At 40.1% G+C, this 27,712-nt stretch overlaps 1 long non-coding RNA gene across 1 annotated transcript in view; it reads right to left on the bottom strand.

Annotated features, from left to right (window-relative positions):
• Positions 1–27,712, bottom strand: part of LOC108349981 (uncharacterized) — a 91,847-nt gene that overhangs the window by 47,175 nt on the left and 16,960 nt on the right. The window contains exon 3 of the long non-coding RNA XR_015674349.1: positions 17,942–18,084. This is a non-coding gene — a long non-coding RNA (uncharacterized LOC108349981). The remainder of the gene's footprint in view (positions 1–17,941; positions 18,085–27,712) is intronic.

The following is a 27,712-nucleotide window of genomic DNA, read 5'->3' as shown; positions in this document are numbered from 1 at the left end:
CTTGGCAGGGAAGGGAAAGGCAAAGATTAAAACAGAGACTGAAGGAACACCCATTCAGAGCCTGCCCCACATGTGGCCCATACATATACAGCCACCCAATTTGACATGATGGATGAAGCAAAGAAGTGCAGACCGACAGGAGCCGGATGTAGATCGCTCCTGAGAGACACAGCCAGAATACAGCAAATACAGAGGCGAATGCCAGCAGCAAACCACTGAACTGAGAATAGGTCCCCTGTTGAAGGAATCAGAGAAAGAACTGGAAGAGCTTTAAGGGGCTCGAGACCCCATATGTACAACAATGCCAAGCAACCAGAGCTTCCAGGGACTAAGCCACTACCTAAAGACTATACATGGACTGACCTTGGACTCTGACCCCATATGTAGCAATGAATATCCTAGTAAGAACACCAGTGGAAGGGGAAGCCCTGAGTCCTGCTAAGACTGAACCCCCAGTGAACTAGTCTATGGGGGGAGGGTGGCAATGGGGGGAGGGTTGGGAGGGGAACACCCATAAGGAAGGGGAGGGGGGAGGGGGATGTTTGCCCGGAAACCGGGAAAGGGAATAACATTCGAAATGTATATAAGAAATACTCAAGTTAATAAAAAAAATAAAAAAAAAAAACTAAATGGAGAGAAACTTGAAGCAATCCCACTAAAATCAGGGACTAGAGAAGGCTGCCCACTCTCTCCCTACTTATTCAATATAGTTCTTGAAGTTCTAGCCAGAGCAATCAGACAACAAAAGGAGGTTAAGGGGATACAGATCGGAAAAGAAGAAGTCAAAATATCACTATTTGCAGATGATATGATAACATATTTAAGTGATCCCAAAAGTTCCACCAGAGAACTACTAAAGCTGATAAATAACTTCAGCAAAGTGGCTGGGTATAAAATTAACTCAAATAAATCAGTTGCCTTCCTCTATACAAAAGAGAAACAAGCCGAGAAAGAAATTAGGGAAACGACACCCTTCATAATAGACCCAAATAATATAAAGTACCTCGGTGTGACTTTAACAAAGCAAGTAAAAGATCTGTACAATAAGAACTTCAAGACATTGAAGAAGGAAATTGAAGAAGACCTCAGAAAATGGAAAGATCTCCCATACTCATGGATTGGCAGGATTAATATAGTAAAAATGGCCATTTTACCTAAAGCGATCTACAGATTCAATGCAATCCCCATCAAAATACCAATCCAGTTCTTCAAAGAGTTAGACAGAACAATTTGCAAATTCATCTGGAATAACAAAAAACCCAGGATAGCTAAAGCTATCCTCAACAATAAAAGGACTTCAGGGGGAATCACTATCCCTGAACTCAAGCAGTATTACAGAGCAATAGTCATAAAAACTGCATGGTATTGGTACAGAGACAGACAGATAGACCAATGGAATAGAATTGAAGACCCAGAAATGAACCCACACACCTATGGTCACTTGATTTTTGACAAAGGAGTCAAAACCATCCAATGGAAAAAAGACAGCATTTTCAGCAAATGGTGCTGGTTCAACTGGAGGGCAACATGTAGAGGAATGCAGATCGATCCATGCTTATCACCCTGTACAAAGCTTAAGTCCAAGTGGGTCAAGGACCTCCACATCAAAGCAGACACACTCAAACTAATAGAAGAAAAACTAGGGAAGCATCTGGAACACATGGGCACTGGAAAAAATTTCCTGAACAAAACACCAATGGCTTACGCTCTAAGATCAAGAATCGACAAATGGGATCTCATAAAACTGCAAAGCTTCTGTAAGGCAAAGGACACTGTGGTTAGGACAAAACGGCAACCAACAGATTGGGAAAAGATCTTTACCAATCCTACAACAGATAGAGGCCTTATATCCAAAATATACAAAGAACTCAAGAAGTTAGACCGTAGGGAAACAAATAACCCTATTAAAAAATGGGGTTCAGAGCTAAACAAAGAATTCACAGCTGAGGAATGCCGAATGGCGGAGAAACACCTAAAGAAATGTTCAACATCTTTAGTCATAAGGGAAATGCAAATCAAAACAACCCTGAGATTTCACCTCACACCAGTGAGAATGGCTAAGATCAAAAACTCAGGGGACAACAGATGCTGGCGAGGATGTGGAGAAAGAGGAACACTCCTCCATTGTTGGTGGGATTGCAAACTGGTACAACCATTCTGGAAATCAATCTGGAGGATCCTCAGAAAATTGGACATTGAACTGCCTGAGGATCCAGCTATACCTCTCTTGGGCATATACCCAAAAGATGCCCCAACATATAACAAAGACACGTGCTCCACTATGTTCATTGCAGCCTTATTTATAATAGCCAGAAGCTGGAAAGAACCCAGATGCCCTTCAACAGAGGAATGGATACAGAAAATGTGGTACATCTACACAATGGAATATTACTCAGCTATCAAAAACGACGACTTTATGAAATTCGTAGGCAAATGGTTGGAACTGGAAAACATCATCCTGAGTGAGCTAACCCAAACACAGAAAGACATACATGGTATGCACTCATTGATAAGTGGCTATTAGCCCAAATGCTTGAATTACCCTAGATGCCTAGAACAAATGAAACTCAAGTCGTATGATCAAAATGTGAATGCTTCACTCCTTCTTTAAAAGGGGAACAAGAATACCCTTGGCAGGGAATAGAGAGGCAAAGATTAAAACAGAGACTGAAGGAACACCCATTCAGAGCCTGCCCCACATGTGGCCCATACATATACAGCCACCCAATTAGACAAGATGGATGAAGCAAAGAAGTGCAGACCGACAGGAGCCGGATGTAGATCGCTCCTGAGAGACACAGCCAGAATACAGCAAATACAGAGGCAAATGCCAGCAGCAAACCACTGAACTGAGAATAGGACCCCCTTTGAAGGAATCAGAGAAAGACCTGGAAGAGCTTGAAGGGGCTCGAGACCCCATATGTACAACAATGCCAAGCAACCAGAGCTTCCAGGGACTAAGCCCCTACCCAAAGACTATACATGGACTGACCCTGGACTCTGACCTCATAGGTAGCAATGCATATCCTAGTTAGAGCACCAGTGGAAGGGGAAGCCCTGGGTCCTGCTAAGACTGAACCCCCAGTGAACTAGACTGGTGGGGGGAGGGCGGCAATGGGGGGAGGGTTGGGAGGGGAACACCCATAAGGAAGGGGAGGGGGGAGGGGGATGTTTGCCCGGAAACCGGGAAAGGGAATAACATTCGAAATGTATATAAGAAATACTCAAGTTAATAAAAAAATAAAAAAAAACTAAATGGAGAGAAACTTGAAGCAATCCCACTAAAATCAGGGACTAGAGAAGGCTGCCCACTCTCTCCCTACTTATTCAATATAGTTCTTGAAGTTCTAGCCAGAGCAATCAGACAACAAAAGGAGGTCAAGGGGATACAGATCGGAAAAGAAGAAGTCAAAATATCACTATTTGCAGATGATATGATAACATATTTAAGTGATCCCAAAAGTTCCACCAGAGAACTACTAAAGCTGATAAATAACTTCAGCAAAGTGGCTGGGTATAAAATTAACTCAAATAAATCAGTTGCCTTCCTCTATACAAAAGAGAAACAAGCCGAGAAAGAAATTAGGGAAACGACACCCTTCATAATAGACCCAAATAATATAAAGTACCTCGGTGTGACTTTAACAAAGCAAGTAAAAGATCTGTACAATAAGAACTTCAAGACATTGAAGAAGGAAATTGAAGAAGACCTCAGAAAATGGAAAGATCTCCCATACTCATGGATTGGCAGGATTAATATAGTAAAAATGGCCATTTTACCTAAAGCGATCTACAGATTCAATGCAATCCCCATCAAAATACCAATCCAGTTCTTCAAAGAGTTAGACAGAACAATTTGCAAATTCATCTGGAATAACAAAAAACCCAGGATAGCTAAAGCTATCCTCAACAATAAAAGGACTTCAGGGGGAATCACTATCCCTGAACTCAAGCAGTATTACAGAGCAATAGTCATAAAAACTGCATGGTATTGGTACAGAGACAGACAGATAGACCAATGGAATAGAATTGAAGACCCAGAAATGAACCCACACACCTATGGTCACTTGATTTTTGACAAAGGAGTCAAAACCATCCAATGGAAAAAAGACAGCATTTTCAGCAAATGGTGCTGGTTCAACTGGAGGGCAACATGTAGAGGAATGCAGATCGATCCATGCTTATCACCCTGTACAAAGCTTAAGTCCAAGTGGGTCAAGGACCTCCACATCAAAGCAGACACACTCAAACTAATAGAAGAAAAACTAGGGAAGCATCTGGAACACATGGGCACTGGAAAAAATTTCCTGAACAAAACACCAATGGCTTACGCTCTAAGATCAAGAATCGACAAATGGGATCTCATAAAACTGCAAAGCTTCTGTAAGGCAAAGGACACTGTGGTTAGGACAAAACGGCAACCAACAGATTGGGAAAAGATCTTTACCAATCCTACAACAGATAGAGGCCTTATATCCAAAATATACAAAGAACTCAAGAAGTTAGACCGTAGGGAAACAAATAACCCTATTAAAAAATGGGGTTCAGAGCTAAACAAAGAATTCACAGCTGAGGAATGCCGAATGGCGGAGAAACACCTAAAGAAATGTTCAACATCTTTAGTCATAAGGGAAATGCAAATCAAAACAACCCTGAGATTTCACCTCACACCAGTGAGAATGGCTAAGATCAAAAACTCAGGGGACAACAGATGCTGGCGAGGATGTGGAGAAAGAGGAACACTCCTCCATTGTTGGTGGGATTGCAAACTGGTACAACCATTCTGGAAATCAATCTGGAGGATCCTCAGAAAATTGGACATTGAACTGCCTGAGGATCCAGCTATACCTCTCTTGGGCATATACCCAAAAGATGCCCCAACATATAACAAAGACACGTGCTCCACTATGTTCATTGCAGCCTTATTTATAATAGCCAGAAGCTGGAAAGAACCCAGATGCCCTTCAACAGAGGAATGGATACAGAAAATGTGGTACATCTACACAATGGAATATTACTCAGCTATCAAAAACGACGACTTTATGAAATTCGTAGGCAAATGGTTGGAACTGGAAAACATCATCCTGAGTGAGCTAACCCAAACACAGAAAGACATACATGGTATGCACTCATTGATAAGTGGCTATTAGCCCAAATGCTTGAATTACCCTAGATGCCTAGAACAAATGAAACTCAAGTCGTATGATCAAAATGTGAATGCTTCACTCCTTCTTTAAAAGGGGAACAAGAATACCCTTGGCAGGGAATAGAGAGGCAAAGATTAAAACAGAGACTGAAGGAACACCCATTCAGAGCCTGCCCCACATGTGGCCCATACATATACAGCCACCCAATTAGACAAGATGGATGAAGCAAAGAAGTGCAGACCGACAGGAGCCGGATGTAGATCGCTCCTGAGAGACACAGCCAGAATACAGCAAATACAGAGGCAAATGCCAGCAGCAAACCACTGAACTGAGAATAGGACCCCCTTTGAAGGAATCAGAGAAAGACCTGGAAGAGCTTGAAGGGGCTCGAGACCCCATATGTACAACAATGCCAAGCAACCAGAGCTTCCAGGGACTAAGCCCCTACCCAAAGACTATACATGGACTGACCCTGGACTCTGACCTCATAGGTAGCAATGCATATCCTAGTTAGAGCACCAGTGGAAGGGGAAGCCCTGGGTCCTGCTAAGACTGAACCCCCAGTGAACTAGACTGGTGGGGGGAGGGCGGCAATGGGGGGAGGGTTGGGAGGGGAACACCCATAAGGAAGGGGAGGGGGGAGGGGGATGTTTGCCCGGAAACCGGGAAAGGGAATAACATTCGAAATGTATATAAGAAATACTCAAGTTAATAAAAAAAATAAAAAAAAAACTAAATGGAGAGAAACTTGAAGCAATCCCACTAAAATCAGGGACTAGAGAAGGCTGCCCACTCTCTCCCTACTTATTCAATATAGTTCTTGAAGTTCTAGCCAGAGCAATCAGACAACAAAAGGAGGTCAAGGGGATACAGATCGGAAAAGAAGAAGTCAAAATATCACTATTTGCAGATGATATGATAACATATTTAAGTGATCCCAAAAGTTCCACCAGAGAACTACTAAAGCTGATAAATAACTTCAGCAAAGTGGCTGGGTATAAAATTAACTCAAATAAATCAGTTGCCTTCCTCTATACAAAAGAGAAACAAGCCGAGAAAGAAATTAGGGAAACGACACCCTTCATAATAGACCCAAATAATATAAAGTACCTCGGTGTGACTTTAACAAAGCAAGTAAAAGATCTGTACAATAAGAACTTCAAGACATTGAAGAAGGAAATTGAAGAAGACCTCAGAAAATGGAAAGATCTCCCATACTCATGGATTGGCAGGATTAATATAGTAAAAATGGCCATTTTACCTAAAGCGATCTACAGATTCAATGCAATCCCCATCAAAATACCAATCCAGTTCTTCAAAGAGTTAGACAGAACAATTTGCAAATTCATCTGGAATAACAAAAAACCCAGGATAGCTAAAGCTATCCTCAACAATAAAAGGACTTCAGGGGGAATCACTATCCCTGAACTCAAGCAGTATTACAGAGCAATAGTCATAAAAACTGCATGGTATTGGTACAGAGACAGACAGATAGACCAATGGAATAGAATTGAAGACCCAGAAATGAACCCACACACCTATGGTCACTTGATTTTTGACAAAGGAGTCAAAACCATCCAATGGAAAAAAGACAGCATTTTCAGCAAATGGTGCTGGTTCAACTGGAGGGCAACATGTAGAGGAATGCAGATCGATCCATGCTTATCACCCTGTACAAAGCTTAAGTCCAAGTGGGTCAAGGACCTCCACATCAAAGCAGACACACTCAAACTAATAGAAGAAAAACTAGGGAAGCATCTGGAACACATGGGCACTGGAAAAAATTTCCTGAACAAAACACCAATGGCTTACGCTCTAAGATCAAGAATCGACAAATGGGATCTCATAAAACTGCAAAGCTTCTGTAAGGCAAAGGACACTGTGGTTAGGACAAAACGGCAACCAACAGATTGGGAAAAGATCTTTACCAATCCTACAACAGATAGAGGCCTTATATCCAAAATATACAAAGAACTCAAGAAGTTAGACCGTAGGGAAACAAATAACCCTATTAAAAAATGGGGTTCAGAGCTAAACAAAGAATTCACAGCTGAGGAATGCCGAATGGCGGAGAAACACCTAAAGAAATGTTCAACATCTTTAGTCATAAGGGAAATGCAAATCAAAACAACCCTGAGATTTCACCTCACACCAGTGAGAATGGCTAAGATCAAAAACTCAGGGGACAACAGATGCTGGCGAGGATGTGGAGAAAGAGGAACACTCCTCCATTGTTGGTGGGATTGCAAACTGGTACAACCATTCTGGAAATCAATCTGGAGGATCCTCAGAAAATTGGACATTGAACTGCCTGAGGATCCAGCTATACCTCTCTTGGGCATATACCCAAAAGATGCCCCAACATATAACAAAGACACGTGCTCCACTATGTTCATTGCAGCCTTATTTATAATAGCCAGAAGCTGGAAAGAACCCAGATGCCCTTCAACAGAGGAATGGATACAGAAAATGTGGTACATCTACACAATGGAATATTACTCAGCTATCAAAAACGACGACTTTATGAAATTCGTAGGCAAATGGTTGGAACTGGAAAACATCATCCTGAGTGAGCTAACCCAAACACAGAAAGACATACATGGTATGCACTCATTGATAAGTGGCTATTAGCCCAAATGCTTGAATTACCCTAGATGCCTAGAACAAATGAAACTCAAGTCGTATGATCAAAATGTGAATGCTTCACTCCTTCTTTAAAAGGGGAACAAGAATACCCTTGGCAGGGAATAGAGAGGCAAAGATTAAAACAGAGACTGAAGGAACACCCATTCAGAGCCTGCCCCACATGTGGCCCATACATATACAGCCACCCAATTAGACAAGATGGATGAAGCAAAGAAGTGCAGACCGACAGGAGCCGGATGTAGATCGCTCCTGAGAGACACAGCCAGAATACAGCAAATACAGAGGCAAATGCCAGCAGCAAACCACTGAACTGAGAATAGGACCCCCTTTGAAGGAATCAGAGAAAGACCTGGAAGAGCTTGAAGGGGCTCGAGACCCCATATGTACAACAATGCCAAGCAACCAGAGCTTCCAGGGACTAAGCCCCTACCCAAAGACTATACATGGACTGACCCTGGACTCTGACCTCATAGGTAGCAATGCATATCCTAGTTAGAGCACCAGTGGAAGGGGAAGCCCTGGGTCCTGCTAAGACTGAACCCCCAGTGAACTAGACTGGTGGGGGGAGGGCGGCAATGGGGGGAGGGTTGGGAGGGGAACACCCATAAGGAAGGGGAGGGGGGAGGGGGATGTTTGCCCGGATACCGGGAAAGGGAATAACACTTGAAATGTATATAAGAAATACTCAAGTTAATAAAATAATATATTAAAAAAAAAAGAAAGGGTCACCGAAGACAAAGAATAATATAGGCGTTGCTAAAATTAAGGATTCCGCTCGATTCTGACGAAAATGGGAAGAAGGTGGCCGTATTTATGTTGATAATATGGATGGCATCCAGGAATCACGAAGAGCGCGTGCTTTAATAATATAAATACAAATAAACCGGATTTAAGAGAAAAAAAAGAAATACTCAAGTTAATAAAAAATAAATAAAAAAATTAAATAATTTTTAAAAAATGGGGTACAGAGCTTAACAAAACATTCACAGCTGAGGATTATCGAATGGCCAAAAAGCATCTAAAGAAATGTTCAACATCCTTAGTCACCAGGGAGGTGCAAATCAAAACAACCCTGAGATTTCACCTCACATCAGTCAGAATGGCTAAGACCAAAAACTCAGGTGACAGCAAATGCTGGCAAGGATGTAAAGAAAGAGGAATACTCCTCCATTGTTGGTGGGACTGCAAACTGGTACAACCACTCTGGAAATCAGTTTGGAGGTTCCTCAGATAATTGGACATTGCACTACCTGAAGACCCAGCTATACCTCTCTTGGGCATATACCCAAAAGATACTCCAACATACAACAAAGACACATGCTCCACTATGTTCATAGCAGCCTTATTTATAATAGCCAGAAACTGGAAAGAGCCCAGGTGCCCTTCAACAGAGGAATGGATACAGAAAATGTGGTACATCTTCACAATGGAGTACTACTAAGCTATCAAAAACAATGATTTCATGAAATTCAGAGGCAAACGGAATGAACTAGAAAATATCATCCTGAGTGAAGTAACCCAATCACAGAAAAACACACTTGATATGCACTCATTGATAAGTGGACATTCGCCCAAAAACTCGAATTACCCAAAATGTAATCCACAGACCACAGGAAACTCAAGAAGAATGATGACCAAAGTGCAGATGCTCCCACTCCTCCTTAAAAGGGAAAAATATCCATAAAGGGGATATGGAAGCAAAGTTTAGTGCAGTAACTGAAGGAATGGCCATTCAGGGCCTGCTCTACATGTGGCCCATATATATACAGCCACCAAAACTAGATAAGATTGATGAAGCTAAAAAATGCGTGCTGAAAGTGAGTGGATATAGATCTCTCCTGAGAGGCACATCAGAGCATGTCCAATACAGAGGTCAATGCTAGCAGCAAACCACTGAACTGAGAACAGGACCCCCTTGGGTGGAATTAGAGGAAGAATTGAAAGAGTTAATGGAGCTGCAACCCAATAAGAACAACAATGCCAACCAACCAGAGCTTCCAGGGACTAAACCACTACAAAAAGACTATACATGGACTGACCCAGGGGTCCAACTGTATATGTAGCAGAGAATAGCCTTGTTGGGGCACCAGGGGAAGGGGAAGCCCTTGGTCCTGCCAAGGTTGGACCCCCAGAGCGGGAGAATATCGGGGGGCAGTAAGGGCGATGTATGGGGGAATACCCACATGGGGTTTGCGCAGGGGAGGGGATGGGGCTTATGGACAAGAAACTGGGAAGGGGAATAACATTTGAAATGTATGTAAAGAAATATATCTAATGAAAAATTTTTTAAAAAAGGAGAAAAAACCCTGTTTCGCCTATTTTGTTTTGGCCAGCTACTCCTGAGCAGAAGGCCATGTGGTATGGCTGATATACCCAGTGTCACTCCATTGAAGAAAAATGATTTTCACTCTCTCAGAAGCTATCAATTACAAAGAGCTTCTTAGGGGTAGAAGTGTGTGCCCACTTCCCTTTCCCCATCCTGGGACTTTTGACCTGTCTTGAACTTTCAAGTCTCATCCATGTTGTCTCATGCTCTGTGAATTCACAAGCACATTAGCCTAGTTGAGTCTGGTTTGGTTTTTTCTTTTTTTAGTTATTTACCACCTTTTATCTCTTCTTTCCACATCTTCTTCTACATAGATCCCTGAGCTTTGAAGTGGAAAGTGTGATAATAAATCACATTTAGGTCAGATTGTTCCAAAGTCACTCACTCTGTCCACATTATCCAGTTGCAAGCTTCTGTGTTAATTAACATCTAATACAAGAAATTCCTCTGATAAAAGTTGAGCAATGTGTTAATATGTGAACATAAAATATGTAATTAGAAGTTGTTTACTATCATTTCACCTAGTAGAATAATAGGTTTTCCTCTAGGGTCCATGACATACCTAATCTCCAGCTCTTGGCCTCTTAAACACTGTCAGGTATGAATTTCATTTCGTATCTTAACTCCAATCAAAAGTTAGTTATTTACATAGAGAACAATTCTGCCACTATTGTACCAATGAGTATATATTGCAGGGAGATGGCTATTGCAACTCACAGGGTTTGCAGTTGGGTGTGATTGATGATCATTTCTCCCTCTGATGATTCACATAGCACCTTCCAGTGTCATAGTTAAGGTTTCCATTGGTGAGAAGAGACGTTATGACCAAGGCAACTCTTATAAAGGACAATCCTACAGAAACACACTTCTTTCTACAAGGCCACACCCCCTAATGGTGCTACTCCTTGAACCAAGAGTTTTCAAACCTCCCTAGCCCTCATAGGATTGTTCAAACACATGAGTCAAGGGAGGCCTTACCTAGCCACAGAATAACATAAAACAGACTTATTCCAACCTTAAAAGTCCTATAGTCTATAATAACAGTCTCAATAATGTAAAAGTCCAAAGTTCAGAATCTCTTCTGCGATTCATAAAATCTCTTAACTGTAATCCCCTAAGAAATCACAATCAAAAAACAGATCATAGGTCTCCAACATGATGAAGATATACATTACCATTCCAAAATACGGTGAGGAAATACTGGACCAAGGCAAGACAGAAAACCAGCTGGGCAAACTCCAAACTCTGCATTTCCATGTCCTATGCTCATCAGATCTCCAAATCCTTTCAGCTTTGTTGACTATAACACAATTCTTTCTCTTTGGCTGCTTCCACTGTGTTAGCAGCTTTCCTAGGCATGTATCCCACAGCTCTGGCATCTCTAACATTTTGGGGAATACAAGGCAACTTCAATGTTACAGCTTCTTGTTTCAATGTCTGGAATCCACATGTGATCTTCTGCGATTCTCCAAAGAACTTGGGTCACTTCTCCAGCTCTACCCTTTGTAGCACTCTAAGATCTGGTTGAGTCTACCCCACTGCTGCTGCTATTCTTGGTGACCAAGCCATGTTACTGGCATCTCTGATTTCCTATAATCTTCTACTGCCACTAGGCATCACCAATACCAATAGCCTCTCATAGGCTTCCTTCATGGTGCCAAGTCTCAACTTCTCTACATGACCCCTTCAGTACTGGGCTGTGAACCACAATTGAGGCTGCACCTTCATCCATGGCTTCCCCTGGCCTTATACAGTGCAAAGCTACAGCTGCTCTCATTGATCCTTTCATGCCTTCAAAACCAGTACCACCTGAGTGATTCTTGCACATTACTAAATCCAGCTGCAGTATGAGGTACAGCCTCATCTATCTCTAGAACAAAGCTTCTTTGTGCTCTCAGAAAATACTTCCCAGAAGATTTTACCTCAGTGATGCTGGTTTCTTCTTAATCACAACTAATTTCTTAGCTCTAGTTAACCAGTAGCAACTGTCCCAGTAATTCCTTTTATCCTTGACTCTAAAGCCATATGGTCGAAGCTGCTAAGTTCTGCCACTTACTGGGGCTGCATACGGCCCACCTTGTTCTATTACATCCTTCATTACCTAAGCTTGGCTGTCCTGGAACTTGCTCTGTAAACTGACCTTGAACTCTGACATCTGCATGCCGCTGTCTCCTGACTTCTGGGATTAAGACATGTACTCCCATGCCTGGACCTAAGCCTTTATTTACCTGGAACTCAATCTGTACCAGGCTGGCTTGAACTCAGAGATCTAGCCTTTTCTCCTGGAATTAAAGATATGTACCATCATGACTAAGCCGAAGCTTTTCATGGCTACTATGCCTCAAGATCTGCATCAAAAGCCTATGTCTTCCTGCTTCAAGATCTAGATCACAGAGGCGACTTCCATTTTCTGAATTCAGATTAAAAGTCCAAATGAAAACAAAAATGAGGTAACAATGCCTTGCATGCTGTAACTATCCCCTTTTCAACTGCAAGCACATACACAATAAGCTTAACTAGGTGTGGTCGTGCCTCAAGGTCATCACTCCCTTAATCTGATTACCTCCTGGAACATAGGATTCAGCTCCATTCTACTTCTTAGTGCCCCTTTATTCTTTGAACCATACCTTCTATACTTTTCCTTTTGAAGCTTGCTTTGCTTAATCAAAATGTTCTTCATGAGACTAAATCAGAGAGCAGAATCTCTAATGGGTTTTTTGGGGGGACTTCCTTTGTCAATGGAATTAATGTAAATCTCTTTACCCTAGCCTCAGGTAGACTCCTCAGACAAGGGCAAACAACAGCCACATTCTTCACCAATATAACACAAAACAGTCTCTAAGCCACATACTGAAATCTGTGTCCACTGAAATCTCTAGAGTCAAGCTTTCACAGTTCAAATCACTCTCAGCAACAAAGTCTTCCACATTCCTACTAGGATAGCCCATTAAACCCCACCTAAAGCATTCTGCTGCTTTCCAAATTCAAAGTCACAAAATCAACATTTCTCCAAATAAAAGCATGGTCAGGCCTTTCACAGCAGTACCTGAGTCTCTGGTAACTTTTGTCTTAGTTAGGATTTGCATTGCTGTGAAGGGACACCATGACCAAGGCAATGTTTATAAAGGACATTTAATTGGGATTAGCTTACAGGTCCTGAGGTTCAATCCATTTTCATCAAGGCAGGAAGCATGACAGCATCCAGGCAGGCATTGCACTGGAAGATCTGAGAGTTCTACATCTTGTTCCAAAGGCAAAAGGGGAGACTGTCTTTGAGTCAGCTAGGAGAAAGATCTCTCAAAGCACGCCCTCACAGTGGCACACTTCCTCCAACAAGGCTATACCTCCTAATAGTGCCACTCTCTAGGCCAAGCATATTCAAACCACCACAACTAGTCAATAGGGGTGAAGCTTCTAACTGAGAAACAGCTCAATTTCTCCACATTGGATTATATATGCATATGCTTTCCTTAGCAATAGGATCTTATTGTCAGTTTGTAGATGGTAGTCAATAGTATCATCAATAGCTTGAAATATCGGATAGGTATATAGAACCCCTTTGGCCAAAATAAGAAAAATGTAACTTATTTATGCTTCTGAGTGTTTTATTCTTTAGTATATGATGTCTCCTTCGGGCAATGTGTTGTATCCCCTATTTCATGGTAACTATATTTAAATTCTTTTTTCTCAATATCTCTATGTAGTAAATTTTGATATGGAATCTCAGTAGGCCATTAGCATGAGTTATCCTTCCCCATATTCTCTGTTATTCCCTAACTTTTTACCCTCTTCTCCATCTAATGCCTACTTTTCCATTAGTTAATGTTTCTATTGGTGTGAAGAGACACCATGGTAACTCCTATAAAGAAAAACATTTCACTGGAGCTGACTTACAGTACAGAGGTTTAGTCCATCATCATCACAGCAGAAAACATGGCAGCACATGGGCAGACATGGGCAGACATGGGCAGACATGGTGCTGGAGAAGGAATTGAGAGTTTTCAGGAGAAAGAGAGTGAGACACTGAGTCTGACTTGAGCATTTGAAAACTCCAAGTCCACCTGCAGTGACACAAAGAAATTCATGAAAGAGGCACCTGGGAAGACGGGGCTGGAGATATAGCTTGGCGGGAAGAATGCTTGCTCAGCATGCATGAGGCCCATGCATAGTATCATGTATGCTAGGCAGCAGTGCATTTAAGAAATCCCAGAGCCCTGAAGATAAAGATAGAAGGATCAACACTTCAATGCCAGTTTAGGACACATGAGATCCTGACAAAAACAAAGCTAAGCCATAAAACTTAAAGGTCCGAGAACATGACTTCGCTATTATATGCAGTGCACCATGAGAAACATGTTGAGAACAGTCTACCTGGCAAGACAGCTTACCAAAAAATATACCTGTGAAAAGGTAATCTGTGTCTCTGAAAGGGGGACAGAGAAGTGTGAAAGAAACAACAACACACACTACAAAAAATTTATGAAGTAATTTTATATGATATGGCACAAAGGAGTGGAAACCAGGAAAATCCACCATCCATCCTGGTGTCAGAATGAGCCTTTGTGACATCAACATGTGGGAGTCTAATTAATGTCCTGAAGCCAGAGAGTAGAGAACTCTGATGAAAAAGGGGCAGGTTTCAGCCATTAGGGTCAGCCACTGTCTAGAGTGGCAGGATGGTGAGTTCTCATTTCAATAATCCCTGGCATGAGATTCACAAGAACAAAGAGAAACACAATCATTTTATATCCTTAGGGTCAGCCCAGGCCACAGGACACTGATAGGTGGTCTTGGCCATGAATTAGTTGCAATCTTGGGAATAAGAAGGGGGAATAAGACACTAGAGACAAAAATAGCCCTAAATGAAAATTCAGTTAAGGAATATTTATCATGATGAGAGACTTTCAAATAAAGCTAATTTCTTTTTAAGTGGCCAAACTGACATTTACTTGATTTGGGTAGAGAACAAGCCGGTCAGATATGGAGAATAAGAAAGCTCATCCATTTGTTCATTTAATAATTGAATAGAAAACAATTATTTTGAAAATCAAGAAAGTGATCACTGAAACTAAGAAGTCTAATTTTTGAAGAATAAACTTTCTCCTAATTTTATGATAGCATCATACATCTCAGTCTTTTTTAAAAGAGACTTTTTAAAAGTTTCCCATAGATTTGTTGTAAAGTCTTTAGAATAACAAAGTAACAGAAAGCGCTCAATTAAAAATATGCTACCATTACTACTACAATTTCCTGGTGCTTATTCATTGATCTGATATAATTTAGTCAAAACAGCTTAGAGGAAGGAAAATAAAGTGAGCTACAGAGGTGTGGGTCCTTGGATTTGATTTTGTAGTGAATGGTGTGGAGTTCAATGAGTGTCATAAGCAAAGGATGAAATCCCCATTAGCATTCTGATGGAATATAGTGTTATTGACAAGATCAGTAAATGAAACCAGTCAATCTCATGTTACAGGTGTTGACATTAGAAACAGCTTTACGGTTGCCTCCGAATCCAGTGATGATGGCGACAAGGACCCTCCTGTGTAACCACCACACATTCCTGGCATGCATCTCACCTGTGTGTGGTGGTGCACGCGATTACATCACAGCCCAGATAAAAGACAGAGACCCCAATCCCCTTGCCCCTTTTGTCCCCTTCTTCTTACTCTTCTCTTCCTGCTTTCCCCCAAATAAACTTCTTGCGGGCCTGGTGTGATCTGTCCAGATAGGAGCCTCCTTCTAACACATTTGGTGCTGAGACTCAGGAATCGCTAGCGATACCCAGGTGTGCCGCTGCAGCCATAGTCACCACCGGTGGTGACCACAACCAACTGAACACCACCACCACCGCCGCCGCCATCGCCGCCGCCTCTCCCGCCTCCACCAACACCACCACACCGCTTTTCTACCACCGCTGCCACAGACCACTACAGCAGCCACCACCACTGCAGGGCACACAGACCTCCACCACTTGGGCTAGCTGCTGCCACATGGGTTAATCCCCACAGGCTGAACCTCATTTAGACAGGTCCACCAGCCTCACAAAACCACTATTCCTGCTACCAGGACTTTCTCCCACAAGCATCAGCAGAATGGTAAGGTTTACCCTCCAGTCGGCAAACTGTCCCATCCCCCAGGGAGGTTCAGCCAACCTCTGTGGGTTTAGGGGTTGGCAGTTCACGGTCCATATGACCAGCTTCCTAGCCAACATACAAAATAGGACTTCGACCCTTCGGTGACTCCCCACTAGAAAGTGGTTTTCATAACCCCTCCTCAGGCTCTAGCAGTCATGCAGCAAAACCTAAGCTCAGGTCATCCATGTGATGACCTGGACATCTAGCCTGGCTATGCGTTTATAATTTGTTATTGAACTGCTTCTTGTACACTGGTACAAATAGTTCGATAACATCCTCATCACCCAATGGGTACCTTGTTGTCGTCTTAGTCCGTGCCTCCAGGTTCCACTCTGGGATGTCTCCTAGAAAATCTCTAAAGCTAACCCCCGGCATGAGGGCATCACAGCTGGTATACCTCTACAATAAGGTCTGGATTCAGTGCCCATTAAGCAATGGCTCTAAATGGCCTGTTAATGGCACACTAGTTCTTAAAATGCTGAGAAACAAACCCCTCCTCAAAAGACACCTTTTCCACAGCCAACCTTAGAAACAGTAGAAGAGGAACTCAACAAACAGAATCTATGTCTAGAAGACAGAATCAGGAGCTAAGGAAGGCAAAGCTTCTCCAAAGGTACTTGCTATGGACTGTGCTTGGTACCTACCTTGATCTCTTTTTCCAGGGCCTAAAGCTGCATTCTTGGCTGCTACCAGCTCACAGATGTGACCTTCACCAGGGAATTGCTTTCTGTGATCCACAGAGAGCAAAACAATTACATAGAACTCTGTGGCCACCAACACGGAAAGACCAGGAATATAAGTAACCATTCAAGCCTCACCCCCTCACTATTCAGCTTTAAGATAAGGTAGTTCCAGCTTGCTGTTCATACTCCCAAGTGCCCAGGCTACTATTAAATAGACTTCCTCTTTCTTTTGCTGCCTTCCTGCTGCTCCCTACTTTGTTCCTTACAGGTTTCTCTGGAGGTTAGCTTCCACTAAGTTGTATAAAATTTACCATCTACAACTATTTCTAGAGGAACAAACTTGAAATTCTTCCATAGAGAGCTTAAATCACAGACAGATAGACAGACAGACAGACAGACAATGCAACAATAGTACATACCAATATCCCCTTTTCTGAACTAGAATTATAACTATATGATAATCATGGAAATTTGAGTGCTGTATATTGGACATACCGAAGACCATACCTTTATGGGTCAATGGACCATGGGAAGTATCAAACGAAACACTGCCTTCAAAGAAGGACAATGTATACTGTCTTTGGAAAAAGGCATAGTGTTATTGGATAAGTATTAGGTATACAGTTGATATTTTTGTTGCCTATGTGAATTAAAGAAACAGGATTGAAAGGAAAAATGGGACAGGAGTTAGAAGACTGTGAGAAAAGATTAAGGGGATATGGGTGGTTTCAGAAGAACTAGGGGGTGGGAGAAAGTGAATGCAACAATTTACATGAACGTTTCAAAGAATTAACAAAATATTATATTATTTAAAAACAATTAAAAATAATCTAAGGTACAGATACTTTATATCTACATAAGCATAGACATAGGGTAACTATTAGAATCTACTTTCCCATTTCTTGATCTTGAAAAGTGTCTTAATTAGCAAGTGGCTCAGGTAAGATACTATTCATAGTCTTTCATTGTCTTACTCAGTGTTCTATTGCTGAAAAGTGAAACCACTACTACAGTAATTTAAGCAAAGGAAAACATTTACCTGTGACTTGGTTATAGTATCAGAGGTTTGGTACATTACTAGAATGGCAAGAAGCAGCATTCAAGCAGATATGATGCCAGAGCAGTATCTGAGCGTTCTATAAATAGGTCTGCAAACATCAAGAAGAGAGAGACATTAGTCCTTGGTAGACCTTTTAAAACTCCAAAGTCTACCCTCAGTGACACTCTCCCTTCAACAAGGCACCTCCTAATTCCTCTCAAGTAGCACCATGTCCTAATGACCAGGAATTCCAGCATGAGCCTATGGGGGCATTCCTACTAAAACTGTGATAAAAAGTGTTCATTAAATTCAAATGAAGTAAAAAAGTCAAATTACAAAAGAATTCATATAATTTTTCTGAGAGTTTAGAAAAGAAAAATTAGTTTTTTTATACATATTGTGAGCAACAATGTAGAAAATGTTCTCAGAAGTAAACGGAAACACTGTGCAACAATTTCCCAACTAGAACAGACATGAAGTGCAGACTGGTAGAGACAGTAGCTTTGAGCTTACTAAATGAGCACTGCTCCTGATTAGTTGTTTGTATTAAGATGGGAGTTCATTTTTTGGTAACTTGAAGTTTTCATTAGTAAAGTAATAAGGCTGTACTAATAAACCCTCATAAGTTAGATTCTATATTGACAATAGTCGCAGGATCAATACTGTCAACATCCATCAGTTTTTATGAATGTGGGAGATGTCTTAATTAATGGAGATGTATACCCCAATCTAGTATATTCATGAAATATGAACACTGAGGTATACACAGGTGAAGCATAATTTTAAAGCATCTAAAATATTCAGGTAAATCAAGAACTTCCAGTAGTTTCTTGTTTAAAATACACATAATTGGCTTACTCTACTAAGATACACACTAAACCACCAGTACTGCATTTATAGCACGAAGATGCAACTCATCTTCATGCCTTGTCACCACCTGTCTCAGATTTGATTGACACAGCAACAACTCTCCAATTCCCGCATTTTTGCTGCTGTACCTTTCTCCTAATGATGAATTTTCATTATTCTATAATTTAAAATGAAACAGGAAAAATGACTAGAAATATTAAGTGGTTTTAAAAGGCCTTACAGTTGTGTGATTTTGTGAATGTATGAAAGTATGAGCATTGACCTCAAACCTATCTTCTTAATCAATTACTGCAGGGGCTCTTCTCACCAGTCATTTAATTACTGTCTCCTATTAATTAACACTTTCCATTTTCACGTGACACTTAATACAGAAGTTGGCTGAATATTCCTTCCTCTCCTATGCCTGAAGACTTCCTCTTATCACTGAGGCTTTTATGACATTCAGTCTCAAAACATTCTGCAACTGTTGTATGTGAATAATAATCACATTAGTCAAGGAAATATAATGTAAAGTATAAAGATGAAAATGGTAATCCTAGAAAAATCCTTTAAAATTGACTATGCTCAGTGAGTTATGCTGCATTCCTTATGAATGGAGTCAGTTCTCTGATACATGAAGCTTATAGAAATTCCTTGTCCCTTCTACCATGTGAAGAAATGATGAGAAAACCTCATCCAGGTGCCAAGAAGCAGATGTCCACCAGACACCAAGTCTGCCAGTGTTTTTAACTTATACTTCCACAACTTTCAAATTATGACACTTTATGTTCTGTTGTATATAAGAAACCAGTCAGTTGTACATTTTTATATCAGTTCAAATGGGTTTGAAATTTTGACTGACTTGTACTATTGCAATATAGATTGCATTGTTATATTGAAAGATAACAAGTAAGTTCAATGAGTGAACTCTACATAAAATACCACCCAATATGAGCTAGGTAGCTTTGTCTTTCTAATTTCAGAGATAAAACTTTCACTTAAAATATATGTTCACCAGTAACAATGTTAAGGTTATAACTACATTAGCAAATAATCTCCCTTTTAGTTACTTAATACAACAATTTACACATTTTTATATACCTAACATAATATACCCAGAAAAAGACAGGTTGGAACATTCATGACTATCTCTAAGGAATATGTGATTTCTATTTGGTTCACTACAAAGTCTGAGGGAATACAGTCTGTGTGCTCATATTCTCATTACTGACAGTAATTACTATATAAAAGTATTAGTTGGTGGATGGTTTCAAAAAACACCCTAAGATTCAGTATTTCAAGAGAGAAACATAGAACTCACTAAATGTTGTATTGTTCATGGTTAGTTTTTTTTTTCATGCATTTTTTTTTATTAACTTGAGTATTTCTTATATACATTTCGAGTGTTATTCCCTTTCCCGGTTTCCGGGCAAACATCCCCCTCCCCCCTCCCCTTCCTTATGGGTGTTCCCCTCCCAACCCTCCCCCCATTGCTGCCCTCCCCCCATAGACTAGTTCACTGGGGGTTCAGTCTTAGCAGGACCCAGGGCTTCCCCTTCCACTGGTGCTCTTACTAGGATATTCATTGCTACCTATGGGGTCAGAGTCCAGGGTCAGTCCATGTATAGTCTTTAGGTAGTGGCTTAGTCCCTGGAAGCTCTGGTTGCTTGGCATTGTTGTACTTTTGGGGTCTCGAGCCCCTTCAAGCTCTTCCAGTTCTTTCTCTGATTCCTTCAATAGGGGACCTATTCTCAGTTCAGTGGTTTGCTGCTGGCATTCGCCTCTATATTTGCTGTATTCTGGCTGTGTCTCTCAGGAGCGATCTACATCCGGCTCCTGTCGGTCTGCACTTCTTTGCTTCATCCATCTTGTCTAATTGGGTGGCTGTATATGTATGGGCCACATGTGGGGCAGGCTCTGAATGGGTGTTCCTTCAGTCTCTGTTTTAATCTTTGCCTCTCCCTTCCCTGCCAAGGGTATTCTTTTTCCTCATTTAAAGAAGGAGTGAAGCATTCACATTTTGATCATCCGTCTTGTCATGGTTAGTTTTTACTTGGTAAAAAACATACATTAGAATCAGCCATAGGGAGAATACAGAAGTAAGACTAGAAGAAGAGTCTAGAAAAGATACGAAAACCCGAGAATCTGTTACCCCAACAATAGCAGATGTGTTGCTTCACTAGTACTGTATACAACAAATATGTGAATTAGAAATACCAATTCAAGCTTTTGGAGCCCAGAGCTGTAATTGATATTCGGTTAATCCTGTTCATGTAGCTGTCCCATCTCCCAGAAGTAAGCTCTTTATCACAGGTAAATAAAGTCACTCCTATCAGACAGAATATCCATGGAGACTACAGATCCTCCAGCAAACAATCTTTGCAGACTACACCTCTCTTAATGAGCTATTGCATAACACTGGTTTTGATTTACGTTTCCTGAATACTTGTCAATTGACCAAATGCATAACACAAATCCCTAGAACAATTTCTACCAACTCACATTAAGATCAGATGCATAATATTTACCCAGATTATATGCTGTCCAAACAAGATAAGTATAAAATATGTTTCTCCACTGACCATAGGAATGCACTCTTTAATAATGGGGTGTGCTCTTTGATGAGGAGAGTAACTTCTGCAGAGTGAGAAACGTTGTCTAGGTTGCACTCAGTCAACCTTGGGAATAAGACCTTGCAGAAAAGTATGCCATTTCTACCAAGACAAAAATTCAAGCTATATCTGGATATCTGAAAGAAATGTAATGGATCTCTTGGAGGTAAAGAGAGAATCCCAAGTATGGTAGCAAAAGAAATCTTAGGGTTGGCACTGCAGAAGGTTAACAGAAAGTCTGAATGTTTCTCTGTAAACTAAAGAAAGATTTCAATATGCATGAAATTAAGTGTTTTTACTACTATTTATTCAAACCCCAAAATTGATTAAAAAAAAAACAGGCTACAAACCAAAAGAGCATCTCCCTCCTCTTTAAGACACTGTCAGCCTCTATGCTATATGGTGTCTTGTACACACACCTGTAGCATATTTGAATTGCAAAGACCTAAAACTCTAAAATCTAATTTTTTATTTTCCTTCACCACATGGTCTCCATTGTCAGTCTCTATCACAGTGTTGGGGAAACATTTCATCTCAGGAACTGTTCACTCTGTTATTTCAGACATGAAATTTTCCAAATCATCATTGCCTTGCTCTCTTCCTCTTCACACAAGTGAAGTCCTGACTGGAAGAAAGGACAACACTAACCCCATACGGCCTCTTATCCTTACAAAGTGTTGTGCTTGTCAATGGCAGTTGTCCTTTCTGATGTTCTGGTCACTACATGAAGTTGGGCTTCTGTAGTTAATACACGCACACTTATCGATGGCATTGTTTCTCTGCTACAAAAAAAGAATCTGTAACATTTCCTGGCACAATTATTTGGTCTTTGGATCATAATTAGAAATGTTTCCACTGCCATGTGTCTCTTTGAGATAAAGATGGCCCACAATGAGGAGCGCAGGGGTCCAGATAACAGGCGTTAACTCAGCAACAATCAGTTAAAACTCTGCTTTGCTGTCCTAAGCTAATAAAAACTTACCATGGTAGATGAAATCCAGATTTAAACAATTCTAAGATACCCTAAACCCATCAAAGGTTTCTATCTCCATATGTCCTACCTAAAATCACCTCCTTCTAGCTGTTCATTTTATTAATTTTCCAGGGCAATAAAAATTATCCTTTATATAATTATATAATTGGTTTTTTAAATACCACGGAATTTTTCAACAATTTTTTGATAGTATAAACTTTACTTTCTGAGGGAATAAGAACTCTTTAAAATTCTTTCCAAAAAAGTGTTCTACTAGGAAACTTAGTCTAATTGAAAATTCTGGAAGTCCATCAGGGTGGTTAGAAAAGTCAATTTAGGAATCTGTCTTCTAATAACTGAAACCTGACTCTCATTTCTGTTACAAATTTGTATAAAATGCCTTTCGCTATAAAATATCAATCATATCTACACATCTTCATTGATTAACTTTTGTACAAAACTGTTACTGGTACTGTACATGCATATGGTACATATGTTGGGATACAGATATTTTTTTTCTAAATCTACGCATTCCTGCCTTTAATGAGACTTATAAAACTCAGGAAGTAAAACTGGAAGGAATGACCATTCAGAGCCTGCCCACCAGGGATCCAGCCTATATATATCTCCACCAAACCTAGACAATAAGTCAAGAAGCACATGCTGACAGGAGCCTGATATAGCTGTTTCCTGAGAGGCTCAGCCAGAGCATGATGAATACAGAAGTGAATGCTAGTAGCAAACCATTGAACTGAGAACAGGGTCCCTATTGGAGGAGTCAGAAGATTGAAGGAGCTCAAGGAACTTGCAACTCCATAAGAACCATAATACAAACCAACCAGAGATCCCAGGGACTAAACCACTACCCAAAGAGTATACATGGACAGACCCATGGCTCTAGCTACCTATGTAGCAGAGGATGGCCTTGTTGGGCACTGATGAGAGAAGTCATTGGTCCTGCCATGGCTGGACCCTGCAGTGTAGGAGAATGTCAGGCCGGGAAGGTGAGAAGAGGGGGTGGTTTGGGAAGGGGAACACCCTTACAGAAGAATGAGGAGGGAGATGGGATAGGGGGCTTATGGATGGAGAACCTGGAAAGGGAATAACATTTGAAAAGTAAATAAAAAATCCAATAAAAAAAAAGACTCAAGAAGTAAATGAAGCTTGCAAAACTCAGGAAAATTTACTCCCAGGAGCCATCATAAGAAAAACTAAAAACTAGCAGGAAATTTTCCTGAGATGGTCTTCCTTGGATCTAAAATCAATGACGGACCTCTAATAAGTAAGACCTAGGAGAAATTCACTTTAGGAACGATTCCTGCTATTAATATACTTTTCCTGTTATTACTACACATATAGAATAATCACTAGGTATTAGCCCACTCTTTTGAGCAGATCTATACAGAACAACAAAGATGCACTGTCTTGTAATGATACTGTAAACACAAATAGATGACTTCTTAATTCTTAACAAGGATCCTATAAGAATTCCCAAAATTGTAACAGTATTTATTAAGTTCTTTTATAATGGGACTGTTATTAGTTTCTCTCTGATAATCAAAACTGCATTGAGAACTCTGCTAGTCTTTAGTGTCATGAGTTAATTGCTTCTGAGATAGTAAGCAGGCATTCTGCAACTTAAAGCACATTATTCCAAAAGGTTGTAAAATCATTAAACAAAGCTCATAAAAGGGGAACTAATGATTTATTATAGATAATAGGACAGAAAATGAAATATTGACTGGGTTTATCTACACAAATCTTCATTAATACCTTGGTTATAAGAGTTTTTTTAACTCTGTGAATCTGCAGAGCTGGTAATAGGTGGTAAATGTTTAGGCAGATAATTACTCTTAATAGCTATGCATGTAAACATTCTCTGTTTTAAACTTCTTATTCAATTTATGGTTTGGATTTATGTGTAAACTTGTGGCAAAACTTTTACCATGTGATCATGTATCCTGAAAGATGTATAAATGCTGAGGACAAAGAAAGAAATCAGAACAGAGCTAAGGACACTGTTTTTAGACACAGCACCTTTTAGACAGAACTGAGCTGAGAAGAACGTTTTAGACAGAACAGAACTCAAGAAGACCTCAGAAGTAAAGGCATAGCATTGGTAGTAATGATATTGAGTAAGGGCATTATTGTGACATCAGAGCAGGAGGAGAGAGCAAGATTAAAAGGAAAATTCAGAGTGGAATAACCTAGAAATTATAAGGCAACTTAAAAAAACTAAGAGAGCAATATACAGAATGCAGAAGGAAAGAAGAAAAGAGAAGAAGCTGTGGAGAGCAGAAGGAGCAAAAAGGCTTCTCCTTACCATGGGACAAAGCAGGTGTTTTCTTAATAACAAGGCTTTAGTCTTATTAAAGAAAACAAAGCTTTCTCCTTACAGACCTGTGTTTAATTCATCTAGCAATAAAGGGATAGAAGCTTTTTCTTTCTCTACGCAATAAAGATTGGAGCTCATTTTACATCCAGAATGAATGAGTTGTTCTTTCTCCACTGGTTCTTGGTCTTTTGCTCCATATACATATTTAAGTGTGGATGTGGGGGGTATGTAATTATGAGATAGTATGAAAGGTAGGCACAGCTGGTTCGAATGGAGATTTAAGAAATTATATGCATGAACCTATATATGAATTTATGTACGTTTAATCCATATTTTCTTGTGTAAAAGTATTTCCTTCTGTAAGCATGAGTCTCTTCTGATTCAGTAGTTTACTGCCACAAATTTCTCTCTAGCCTGACAAGTGAAAGGTATCTGGATAAAAGGCTCTAGCAATTAATCCTTTACTTAATACTCTGATGTTTTAGGATGGGATGATCAATGCTAGGGTCTGCAGTTTCAGGCCTCAAAGGGACTCAGGCAGATCAGCAAAGTAACTTAGACTTAGATAGGTAAATGTTTTTATTATTATACAGCAACCCTCACTATCTTATAAGACCAAGTCTTATCTCTACCAATGCACTTCCCCCTCCACTGCCTCAAGAAGAGCTAAGAACAAGAAAGAAGACCCATCGGGACTGGCTCCTGGCAATTTACAATTTCCTGGAAGCTCCAGAAGTTCACAGGATCAAAAAATCCCTTGTCAAGAAAAATCATGCAGTAACAGTTGCTAGGGAAAGAAAGGGTAGCATCAGCTGGGAAGTTATACAGAGAGCTCCAGGGTTGTAGCTTCCATGAGCCGTGATTTTTGGTGATGTAGCTACTTTGAGTCACTCATGGCCTTGCAAGTAATGGCAGTAACCTTACTGGTTCACTGAATTTTAATGAAATCATTCCTTTGGTCCATCACTGATACACTAATTGATTGTTTGCTCACTTCTTCCCCAAAACTCGTACAGGGGAAATTGAGCTAAATAATTTAAAGAGTGTAGTTTTAACTGCAAATTCTTCAAAAATCTCTAAACTGAACCTTCTTAATCTTCCCATCACTGTGGTCCAGAATAATGCAATCCTTTGTTGTGGATAACATGGTTAGCGTCATCCTTGGCCTATACACACTGATGACAAAGCAACGTGAACCTCAAGCAACAGCAGAAGCATCTACAGACAGGACTGAACATCCCCTTCTGAGCTAAATCACCCTCACTGAGAACTACTGTACTAGACGGTTGTTAAAAGCTAAGGATTTTAATCTCCCTTTTTCTACTTTTAGGCTTTCTTTTTTATGGTAAGCCTTAGATTTGCAGATTTTAGTAAATGGCTTGAGATCTGTAATAAATGTATTGAAAATCCTAATTTATAGTCTGATATTATACTATACCATTTCCTTTCGTACATAAGCCTACTGCAAGACAGCAGACAAGGTGACACCTTAACTTATTCTATGTTTGCCTTATTTTGTTTCCCACAACACAAAATTAATCCTATTTCTGTTAGAGCAAGCAGTTGAAAAGGATGAAGATGGATGCCACTTAAAATGCAGCATTATAAGGCTCTGGCAGTTTTTTTTATCTTTAAATTCATTGTAGTGACCACCCTCTGCTTAATTAGAAAGGTTATCTACCTGCATACTATTAAACCACCCGTCCACATTTCATGGCTGAACAAGACCTCTGCTTAATAATCTAATCTGTACCGCAATAAAAATAAAATCGGTTTCTGAATGGCACTGGTAGTTTACAATTTAATTCACCAGTAATGTTTCTCCTAATGTAACGTAAGGCTCGCTGCTCCCTGCAGTATTTTAATGCAGCTCTCATTCGTAGGTTTGTTCATTGTATGACTCGTTAAGGTTTAAAATCTGATTTTCTTCAAAATAGGATTGTGAACTGATTTATGTAAATATGGCTTTTTAGTCTAATCTTTACATATTTTTCCTTTGAAGAGTTCTGTTTTAAGTTAATCATCATACTATCATTTAAAATAGATGTTATCGCCACATATATATAATGAAATGTTTGAAAATAAAGAAAAGCCAAGAACAAGGAAAGAATAATTTTGTTTCTGTAGCTTGTAGTCTAGTCCTTAGTCTGTTTCATTTTCCTCAGATCTATGAAATGGGAGAAAGGCAACGATTACTACAACATTGTTCTGAGAATTCATCACAGGATTAGTAAATGTAACATGATTAGAGGAATGCCTGGTTCATAAAGTGTGTGGAGCTTTGTACTTACTTAAAGTATGGAAATAAACAGTTAAAGCCATTCATTAACTGCACTGAATTGCTGAAACATTAAAGCTAAATTCAAACTAATCAGAAGAAATGGCATCTACCAGCTTCTCACACTACCTGAAGGACCAGTAGGCAGACAGTCAAAGGCAGTTTCCTTCTCGTACTTTTATACACATAAGTAATTGTATACATTTCATAATACTCTTTCACATTTGTTCTGTCTATAAATAATACATTTTATATTACTCTTTCATGTTTATTTTACGTTTTAAAAGAATTCCAAAATGGTTAATGAGATGGCTCCAAATAAAAGTAGTTCCTGTAGGCTGAGGATCAGAGTCTCCTTTGAAACCACAAAAAGACAGACGCAGTGGTGTGCATATGCAGCCTCGGGACTTCCACTGAGACAGCAGGAAGATATAAAAGACTTACCTGGAAGTTCAAGAGCCAGCTAGCATGGATGACACAGGGCAAAAGAAAAAAAGAGAGAACTGCCTCAAAAATGTGAAGAAAATGGACTCTACAAGTTGTTTCCTGTCTTTCACACGTACGCTTCGGTCTGGCACAGATCCACACGCACTTAAAACATGTACAGCAAAAATAAAGGATAATTTAAAACTAGGACTGAGCTATGTCTTAAATAAGGCATTCAGAAATGGTTAAGGAAAACATTTTAAT

The sequence above is a fragment of the Rattus norvegicus genome, chromosome 2, assembly GCF_021556685.1.
Source record: "Rattus norvegicus strain SHRSP/BbbUtx chromosome 2, alternate assembly SHRSP_T2T, whole genome shotgun sequence".
Classification (NCBI taxonomy): domain Eukaryota; kingdom Metazoa; phylum Chordata; class Mammalia; order Rodentia; family Muridae; genus Rattus; species Rattus norvegicus.
This window is presented reverse-complemented; position numbering and strand designations above follow the sequence as displayed.